Genomic DNA, 11121 nt, shown 5'->3' with positions numbered 1-11121 from the left:
CAGGGGTGGGGGATGGTAGGAGGGGAGGCTGGTAGGGGGTGGGTTGAAGGAGGTTGGAAGAGAGTTTTGAAAAATATTTTCCTTAAGTTTTGAAAGGGAGTCATTTTCCTTAAATTTGAGGAAAATGAGTTGATTTGAAAACATCTTCCAAAACATTTAACCGAACCAAACATGAAAAAACTGGAAAACATTTTTCAGAAAATGTTTTCCTTCATACAAAACAGACCCCATATTATATAATATAGCTACAGTTTCCATTATTTTTAATCTATGAATAAAGTTTTGTTAAATTGCTATTCGATTTCCTAATTGTATAAATCCAAAATTTGTATAATTCGATCAATAATTATATAAATTTAAAATTTTTATAATTCGGCATCTGATTGTATAAATTAAAAATTTAAAGTTTACCCTAGTTATTTGTATACGATTGATGAAGAATTCATAATAAATTACCTTGTTTGTATATTGGAAAGCGAAATATACAAACGGAAATCTGAAAAACTCTTCAATGTATAAACACAAAATTTGTATATACTTACCATATTTGTATATTCACAACTACAATCTTCACTCGTATATACTTACCCTGTTTGTATATTCGCAAAAAAAATACACAAACAGACAAGTGAAATATACAAACCACAATTATAACTATGAAGTGCAATTACCAAAACTATAGCTATTGAGGCTTATTTTATCTATTATCTTTTCTATTTTTGAAAATTTTCTTAAAATCAATCAAGGGCATGTGAGTTGGAGAAGACTTTTAACAACTCGTTATTTTTTTAAAAATTTTATTTTGCTGAAAGCAACTCATGATTTATCTCTACCTAGTTATTCACGTTCAAAATCACTTGCCACAACTTATTTCTATCGAATTTTTTTATATTAAATCAATATATGGATGTATTATACTTTGTCAACATAATTTCTTATTAATTATTATTCATTTATTAGATATCTCATTTAATTGACTATCATAATTAATATAATTTGCTATAAGTATTGTGTGTGAAATGTGAATAAATATTTAAATATAATGCTAACAAACTTCATTAAAATTTATAATGTCAACTATACTTTAGGTATTAGTATACCAACTATATTATTTTAGTACTATCAAATTGTAGATCAATGAATAACATGGGAGGATTGAATCTCACTTTCACAATGATATAATATAATGTAGTCTATATATAAATATAGTCTCAATTTTGACTCGACTCAGTCACTTAAAAAAAATTGCATAACACAATTATATTTTATGAGGCATGATTTATTCATATGAATTTATGTTGATTGATGCAACTTTGATTGGAAAAGAAAAAAGGAACAAAATGCAAGGTACAAGTCATTCTATATTTGTTGGTCAAATAATTAACGAGGAAATAAATATATTTTTGACTAGTTTTTTGGTCAGAAAATGAAGAAAAAAAATTATCGAGATAAAAGATAAATATTGATGTTTTTTGATAAAAAATATGTCACCACATTTTATCATCCAAATTTAGTATTATACTTCGTGTAGAGATGCCAACATTTATTAAGCTTGGTCCATATAAATTTGAATTAAATTTAAAATTATTTTGATAAGATAATTAGTCTTGACGTTACAAATTAAATTAGTGACTAATCTAATGCCAACTTGAAGGATTAATTAATTAAGGGCATGTGAGCTGGAGAAGACTTTTAAGAATGTCATATTTATCATGTTATAATAAATAAATAACTTTGTGGCAATTATTTAACAATAGTAATATAACTGTGCTTATATTATATTTAGCAATAATAATATAACATGGTTATTTATATTTTAGTATAAATAAATTGTACATTAAATGAGAGAAGCATTAAAATACTCCTAAACTCAGCGTGAATTATTAGTTTCATTCTCAAACTATTGTCAATTTTAAAATATTCATTTTATCTCTTCGTTCGTATTGTTTGTCATGTTGCGCTTTTCGAAAGTCAGTTTGCCTAATTTTCAAAGTTAAATTAGATTACATTAATTCGATATTTTAAACAAAAAAAGTTAGATATTCTAAAACTAAATGAAAACTACTACAAATTGCAATTTTTTGCATATTAATATGATGAAAAAATACATCTTAAAATATTAGTCAAAATTTTTTGAGTTTGACTGTAAAAATAGAAATTATAACAAACGATATTGGACAGAGGGAGTAATTGATTAATTGAACTTAGATAAACTCTTGATCTTTCAACATAAATAAAATACAAATCTAAATTTTTCATCAAATTTACGAATATTTTCAACACTTCTCTCGACTATATATTAAAAATTTATGTTCTTACGAGAGTTTGAGACCACTTGCTTGTCATGTGACATATTAATGATGTATTTAAATTTAGTTAATCGAGTAGATGAACCTTTTTAAAATGTCAATAGATCAGGATGAAACTAATTAATAACTTAGATAAATTTTAAAATATTTTCTGCACTTCTCTCGTTAATATATAACACATGGGAGGGTTAGATATCACTTTCATAATTTAATTTCATATTAATTTTGACACCCAGTTTTAGCTGGTATATTGATTATATTTTATTGCAAATACATATTAAGATACTCTTTACATCTAAGCATGATGCAATTTGACTATGTAAGCGATGATGTTATTGATAGGAAAAAATGGAATCGGAAACTAATGTTTGTTGTGTGTATTTATTTTTCCAAAAATAAATTATTTTTCTTACTTATTTTCTTAAATTATTGGCAAGTAAATAAAAAGCTATGGTTTCAAATGCAACCTTTTAATAACAGTAAATATTAGTATAAGATTCTTCAGCTACAATTTCACTAAATTATAATCCGCATCTATACATAATTTGTTTACTATACATTTATATTTGATATATTTTTTCGTGTATTTTAGAGAAAAAAGGTACAAATACAAACTGATCTATATCAGAATACATAAATATGTAAGTATTTTTTTCTTCTTATGGAATTTCCCTTTATATAAAAATAATTTTATTCTTGTGAAAAATTCTAGTTTATTACTGAAACTTCAAAGTTCACAGACTTTGTAAAATCTTACTAAATTATCTTAATTACGGTATAGCTTTAAACTCAATATTTCTATAAAATTTAACAAATATATATAGCATGATGATATAAAATTTACGCAATATAACTTAGATTGAAAGTTATTGATTTTTCTTAAGAATAAAAAATGACTTGATTAAAATAATAGAAGTCAACATAAAAATATATATAATCATATTTCCAAATCTAAACATGTAATCAAATTCATATGTATATATACCATACAACTATGATGAAGTGAATATCCCACCACTAACTATCAACTTATATTACTGTCTGTTTTTATATGCATTCTTTTCATCTCTTCTTGAATTGAAGTAGATTTATTGAAAACAATATTTTTAGCTATCAACGTGGAGGTAAGATTTACATATATATGAATTTATTTAGAACTTCATCTGTAAAAGTTGTTATTATTCTCCTAATAATTCAAAACTGTAGTGGTCATTTGTTCATAATTCATTGTGAATTTTTTATAAAAAAATTATTCGAAAATTGATATTGTATTTGGTCGTGAATACATATTAAGTTTATTTTTTACTATTTAAGAGTAGTTTGGTGTGAAAATACCTTTTTCATTATTTTTTCAAATTTGTGAATTCGACTCATTTTTGTGGTTAAATACTCTCTTTTTAATTGTACTAATCAATGGATAGAGTGTTAAATCACAAAATATTATTTTGGTTGAAAGATGGAGGCTACAATCGTTGCAGCGGTGAGTCCGGCGGCGACAAAAGCGGTAAGCTTTCTGGTGGACAGTCTATCGCAGCTACTATCGGAAAATGTGGAACTGATTAGAGGTGCAGATAGAGATTTCCAGCGATTACTCGATGAAATTAAACCCATAAATGAGTTACTAGCTGGAGATTATGCACAATTGAAAAGCAACAACAACGATTTGGATAAATTGTTCCAGAATATTCAACGAACAGTATATAAAGCTGAAGATGCGATCGATAAATTCCTAATTCAGGCGAAAATTGACGAAGCTAACGTGTTCAATAAGTTCGGTTGTTCGTCAAGTGGAATAACAATCGGAAAATTACACCGGAATTCAGAAAAATTCTCTAAACATGTCACGTGAAAAAAATAAAATAAAATTTGACAGAGTAAACATACATAAAACGTTATTATCAGTGACATTTTATAGTTCGTTACTTTGAAGTAAGTTTTAGAGCTAAAACGTGCACAAAATTATTGAATATTAAAATTCAATCTTGTACGTGTCTTATTCATTGTTCAACTTTTCACTACTAAAATGGATATATATATATATATATATATATATATATATATATGGCTTAAATCATTCGTAACTTCTTAAAGTTATCCGCATATTTCGTTTAAACACCTCAACTGACGTTTGTACCCATTGAACACTTAAACCCCTTAAAATTGAATATGCATATAAGCAGTGCATATTGTTGCCTACCAAAACTAAATATTTCAGATTGATACCATCAAATCTCTTACTCATCGTCTTTTTATCTTCTTTTCATTAGTAATTATTTATTAAAATTGTAAAATATAATAACAAATTTTTATTTGAAAAAATTAATTCATATTTTTCTTATCGAAATTAATGAAATTCACCGAAATATTTTAGACATAGATCTAGAGAAAAAAAAAAGCAAAGCAAGAGAAGAACAGTAGAGTGTGAGAGAAAGAGAGAGGTGCAGGGAATGGGTGGGTTCTTCTCTTTATTTTTGTTAATTATTTCTTTTTTTAAAAAAGTTAATTTAGGTGTATAAGCAAGAGAAATAACGGAAAAAATATTTTAATAGCTTTACACGCTTAAAGAGAGTGAAACATGTTTTTGCCATTTTGTTGAACAATTGAGGTGTTCAATAGGCACAACCTATAGTTGAATATATATATATATATATATATATATATATNAAAGTTTAATAAAGTTGAATTGGGCATGTACGAGATTGAATTTTAATTTTTAATCATTCCAGGGAAATGTTATTGTGAGTCACATTTTAATTGTAAAACGTACTTCAAAATAACAAAATAGAAAACGTCACTGACAATAACGTTTTATATTTGTTTAGTCTTTTTGAATAAAATATTACCTAAAGTGTTACTGAGAACTACGTTTATACTAGTTTTGTAAAATTTTAAAATGGCATAATACATAAATGTGTCCTTAACTCGGCTTCAAATCACATTTATGCTCTTCAACTTTAAATGTGCACAAATAGACACTTAAACTTGTATAAAGTTGAACAAATAGACACACATGTCCTACATGTCATTTTTTGTCCTACGTGTATTGTGTACTCATGTGTTTATTTATTTAAAAGTTTGATAGTCAAAGTGTTTGTTTGTGCATTATGAAAGTTGGAGGTCAAAGTTAAAATTTGAAGCCAAGTTTAGGGTCCAATATATGTATTACGCCTTTCAAAAATATGTATTATTTTGATAAATTAATTTTTACAATGGCTTATTTTGGTCAAAACTTCTAAGTTATAGTGTACTAGTCTTTAATATAATCTTGCCACATCGTAGGAGTTGATTTGATGTAATTATACTATAAGTGGTTTAAAAGTAATGATATGAATTATCAATTTTATTTATATATGAACATGATAATTATTAACTACTTTTTTGCTATTTTAAACATTTTTTTGTCTCCCAAATGTATAATAATTTGACAATTGGAATGAAAAGGGTCCTGCTGAGGAGGATATCGAAGTGGTTGGTTTTAATAAGCCTGCAGAAGATGTGAAAGAACGACTCTGTGAAGGATCAAAGGATCTTGATGTTATACTAAAGACCACTCTGTCAAGAAAAGTTTACAATGATTCTTCCCTTGATTTTTATGTTTACTACAAAATATGGATTTATGTTGGAACATCAAAGAAACCGAAGGATATTCTTGTTGAGATTGTAAAAGAAGTCGCGCAAAGCAATAGTAAGGAACTAATTAAAGACAAGGATGAGGACCAATTAGCTCATATCATACGTGATTTTCTTATTGAAAGAGGTAAACATCTCATTGTCTTGGATGATGTGTGGGACACACAAGTTGTAGATTTCGTCAAGAAAGTTTTCCCAAACAACAAATCCCGGCCCCGAGGGGATAGAATTATGTTGACAACTCGCCAACGACGTGTAGCTGAAGCTGTAAGCGCTCGTCCTCACTATCTGAAAAACTTGTTAAAAGAGGATAGTATAAAGTTGTTGGAACAGAGAGTTTTTGCCAATAAAAGGACATGTCCTATTGAGTTAGAAGGATATCGAGATGGAATTGTAGATAAATGTTGTGGTGTACCACTTGCCATAGTGGTGATTTCAGGAGCTTTGAGAGGTTGTATGGACGAAAGTGAATGGAGATTAGTCGAGGAAAATGTGGGGAAGCACCTTATAAACAAGGACGACCATAAAAGCTGCTTGAAATTTGTTGAAACGAGTTACAATCATTTGGCGCAAGAGAAAAAAGCAGCCTTCTTGTATTTTGGAGTATTTCCTCAAGGTTTTGATATTCCTGCTTGGAACCTTATTCGCTTATGGGTTGCTGAGGGGCTAATAAAGTCCGGTCATAAAGACAGTGAAATCGAGAAGGTTGCAGAGACTTACTTGAGCGACTTTGCTAGCAGGAATTTAGTGATGGTGATGCAAAAGAGATCTAACGGTCAAATCAGAACATGTCGTCTCCATGACATGTTGCATGAGTTCTGCATTATTGAGGCTGCAAGGATAAGTCTCTTTCAACAAGTATATCTCCAACCTGGTGTTCGAGTTTTTCTTCTATAGAAGATCCAAATACTTCTCGTCGATTATGTATTCAATCCTCTATTCCATATAATTTTATACCTAAAGATAGAAATGTACAGCATGTTAGGTCTCTCTTATGTTTTTCCTCGGACCAAAAGCAAATTGACTTGTCTAATCTAGATGTCCAACTCATCCCCAATGCCTTTCCACTCATCAGGGTGTTGGACATTCAATCCCTCATATTTGAATTCTCCAGGATGTTTTATGGTCTATTTCACTTGAGGTATATTGCCATCAAAGGCGACTTCAGTATCATTCCTTCACTCTTTCGTAATTTTTGGTATTTACAAACCCTTATACTTCGTAATGATGATACAAATACTTCAAGCTCCACCCTTGAGATAAAGGAGGACATATGGAAACTGTTACAATTGAGACATTTGCACTCCGACCTTCCCGTGAAATTGCCTCCCCCTCCTACCACAACAAGCAACAGTCGTACTTCTTGTCTACAAACTCTTTCTAAGGTTACACCAGATAGTTGCAAAAAAACTGTGTTTGCAAAGGCTTGTCATCTCAGAAAATTGGGTATTGAAGGGAAATTGGCACTTCTTCTTGGAAAATCTTCCAAGGAACGTGGATTCGACAGTTTCCAAGAGCTAAGGTGCATCGAAAAACTGAAATTGTTGAACAATGATTTTAGTGAAGAGCTTCACCTTCCTCCACACTTTTTCAGCTTACCAAAAACACTGAACAAGTTAACTTTGTCAAGTACAAGGTTTGAGTGGAGTGAGGCAGATATGTTGGGGCAGTTGGAATGCCTTAAGGTACTAAAATTGAAAGATAATGCATTCACAGGGAAGAAGTGGAAGCCCAAGAAAGGAAGTTTTAGCAAGCTCCAAGTCCTGCACATTGTCTGGGCAGGAGAGTGGGAAACTTGGGATGCATCAAATCGTCCGTTCCAAAGTCTTACACACCTTGTTCTTATTTCCTGTTATGATCTCAAGGCTGTGCCACACGAGCTGGCTGATTTACCTTATCTGCAAGAGATGAAGCTGACGCGCACATTCCAGGCAGTCAGTTCTGCCGTAGAAATCAAAAACAAGATACTACAAAGGCAAGATCCCGAAAGCAGCATCAAATTCAATCTCATTACATTTCCCCCTACCTCGTCCACAAATTAAGGTTAGTCGAATTCGTTCATTTTGTCTTGAAAAAATGATTTTATATCTTCATCATACATTTGTGTTTGTTCATAAGTTACTTTCTGGTCGTTCTGCAATCACGATTTCACATTGCTTACCATAGAAACCTCTCTCCAACACTTCATCTATCATATTTTCCTTGTAGGATAGAATTAAGTAGAATACTCGTGGATCATCTTTCTGCAGTCCATTCCAACGAAACAAACCTGTTGTCTTCTTATCTATTCAAGTATTGTGATTCTTCAAAATAAGTTTCTGTGTGGTTTAATTAAGAGATATGGTATACATATGCTCCATTATCCGTTTCTAATTTCTTGTAAAACTTTTCCAGTATTCAAGTGTTGTTACTAATAAGATTATTTGTGCCATCGAAAGCATTTCTTGTTATTCCTGCAATTATTTCTTGTAAAACATTTTCAGCTTTCAAATTTTGTTGCTTTTGTGCCACCGAAACTCAAGATGCTATTTTAATCTAACTTCACTCGGACCTGGGTGACAAATACAACTATGACATATAGTATACTAAGTATTATAAAATTTATATGACATATACAAACGTGTCTAATTATACAAATTCGAAGTCAATCCACGTAATTAATGTATAATGTTAGTCGCGAGTAGTAATTATAGCAAACTATAGTTATGATGAGTAATTAAGTAGTATAAATTTGCTTAACCGCGTAATTTTTCCATAAAAATATGACATATTACTAAGTATTGTAAAATTTTGCTGATTTTTAAACATATATACTAATGCAGATATACATTTGCACTGCATCAACACAAACTAATATCGACCTAATATATCATGATTTTCGATGGAGGTGTTCAAGATTTAGTATATAAAATATAAAAAATTAAATCAAATTTATTTATATAGTATAATTTTTTTTTGATAATAAAAAACTTACCTGCTTAATTGCTATAGTTGGTGTTAGTGACGCAGAAAAATATTAGAAAACAATGATAGATAATTTATCAATTTGGATGATAACATTCTGCTCCCTTTTTTGATGATCACGGCAAAATAATGATATAACAATAGTTAATTTCTAGTTTTAAAAAATTAAAATTGATATGTGTAAATTGTAACTAGAATATATATATGGGAAAAGGGTCTGATATACCCCTCAACTTAGTCATTTGGAGCTAATATACCCCTTGTTATGAAAGTGGCTCATATATACCCCTACTTATAAACAAATGGCTCACATATACCCTTTTCCTCTAACGGAAATGAAAAAAAAAATAATTTTAATCTAACTTTTTATTATTTTTTTCTACAATATATAATCCCATATGAGTAAATTTAATCCTCGTCAAACATATTTTTTTGACTTTTTTTTTGTTTCAATGACTAATTTAGAATTATTATTTTGATAATCAAATTTATTTATGTTTCACTAATATTCTTGTAAAACTTATTGTAGATGACCAAATTTTTTCTTCAAATATAAAAATCAAATTACAATATAGACAAAAAAAAAGTTTAAATTTTTTTTTCTTTAAACAAAGGAATGAAAGAAAAAAAATAAAATAAGAATAAGAAACTCAAATAATTATAATAAAAAAAGTCAAAAAATAATTTATGTATTAAAAAAATGAAAATATACCTTGAACTTTGATAGAAAAATCATATATATACCTAAATAATTTTAAAAAAAAATTAAAAGTAATAAATATAAATTTAAAACTAATTTTTTTAACTTCCGTTAAATGAAGGGTATATGTGAGCCATTTTGTAACGGCAGGGGTATATGTGAGCCGTTTGTATAACGATAAGGGCATATATGAGCCACTTTCATAACGAGGGATATATCAACTCCAAATGTCAAAGTTGAGGAGTATATCAGACACTTTTCTCTATATATATTTATACATACTGAAAAATTGTACTAGTTATTAGGACTCTTTTAGGATAAGAACTTATATGTAACCACTAAAATATATAAATTTATACATACTAAAGAGTCCTATGTAATATTTAGTTTATGTATTTAATATATATATTCAATAGAAGTGATAGTATTAAATTACTTACTATTAAAATGACCAATATTTTAAATATATTTGTTAATCAATTATATATTTAATGGAAGTGTTGGTATTAAATTACATACTATTCAAATGACCAATATTTTAAATATATTTGTTAATCAAATTGATAGATATGAGAAGAATTTTAATATTAATATTTCTTTTATAATTTTTGAATATCTGAATTTTCATTTTAAAATATTGAATTAATCTTATCTAATTTAATAATATAGATTAGTCAAATTATCTTTAAAAATTCATTTTAAAATATTAAATTAATCTCATTTAATTTAATAATATAGATTAGTTAAATTAACTCTAAAAAGAGTAAATATGACAATTATTTTAAAATGGGATTGTTATTTTTATTGTATATGCCAATTAATTAATACATAAAGTATATGCTCCAGTTTCTTAATAATATTAGTAATTGTAAAGTAATAAAATTGGTACTTTAACATACATGCTTAACTACCTCTTGTAATTAGACTAGCTTTTGGAAACGTGGCATTACATGTTTATTCTAAAATATTTTATTTAAATTTGTATTGCAAATGACTTATTTTATCCTTTTAAATCTATTGATATTTACTAGAATAATTCATCATTTTTAGAAATTACATATATCTTCCTGATAAAAAGAATACATTTTTTATTTATAAAATTGATTACATAAAGTAAAAATAACTAATTATTATATAAATATAATATTTAAATAAGAATACGAAAATATTACATGTTAGGCTAATGTATACAAAGCAACAAAAAACTCTGAATTTGAAATAACAATAACAATAAAATCATAAGAGAGCATAGAGATTTTCTCTCTTTTTTTCCCAATTATTTTATGTGTGTATAATATAGTGCTATCTGTCAAATATCACTATTTATAGGATAATATTGAGAAACGCAAAAAATTATCGCGAATATAACATTAATATATTTGAGATCGTGGATGATCAGGATGAGAGACGGGAGTAAAAATCATCATGAATATAATTAGTGAGAATTACATATAATTACAAAACAGAGAGTCAGCAGTAATAAAATATACATAATATACTTAAAATTATATATATATA

The 11121-nt window shown here is 28.0% G+C and overlaps 1 pseudogene across 1 annotated transcript; it reads left to right on the top strand.

Annotated features, from left to right (window-relative positions):
• The first annotated feature begins 3297 nt into the window (after positions 1-3297).
• LOC107017257 lies at positions 3298-8278 on the top strand (annotated as a pseudogene). Its single transcript, XR_003577858.1, has 3 exons — positions 3298-3433; positions 3766-4136; positions 5730-8278. The product of XR_003577858.1 is annotated as a putative late blight resistance protein homolog R1B-17 (transcript).
• The last annotated feature ends 2843 nt before the right edge of the window (positions 8279-11121 follow it).

The sequence above is a fragment of the Solanum pennellii genome, chromosome 4 (genome assembly GCF_001406875.1).
Source record: "Solanum pennellii chromosome 4, SPENNV200".
In the NCBI taxonomy this organism is placed as follows: Eukaryota; Viridiplantae; Streptophyta; class Magnoliopsida; order Solanales; family Solanaceae; genus Solanum; species Solanum pennellii.
The sequence above is the reverse complement of the archived record's forward strand: the minus strand, read 5'-3'. Positions and strand labels throughout refer to the sequence as shown.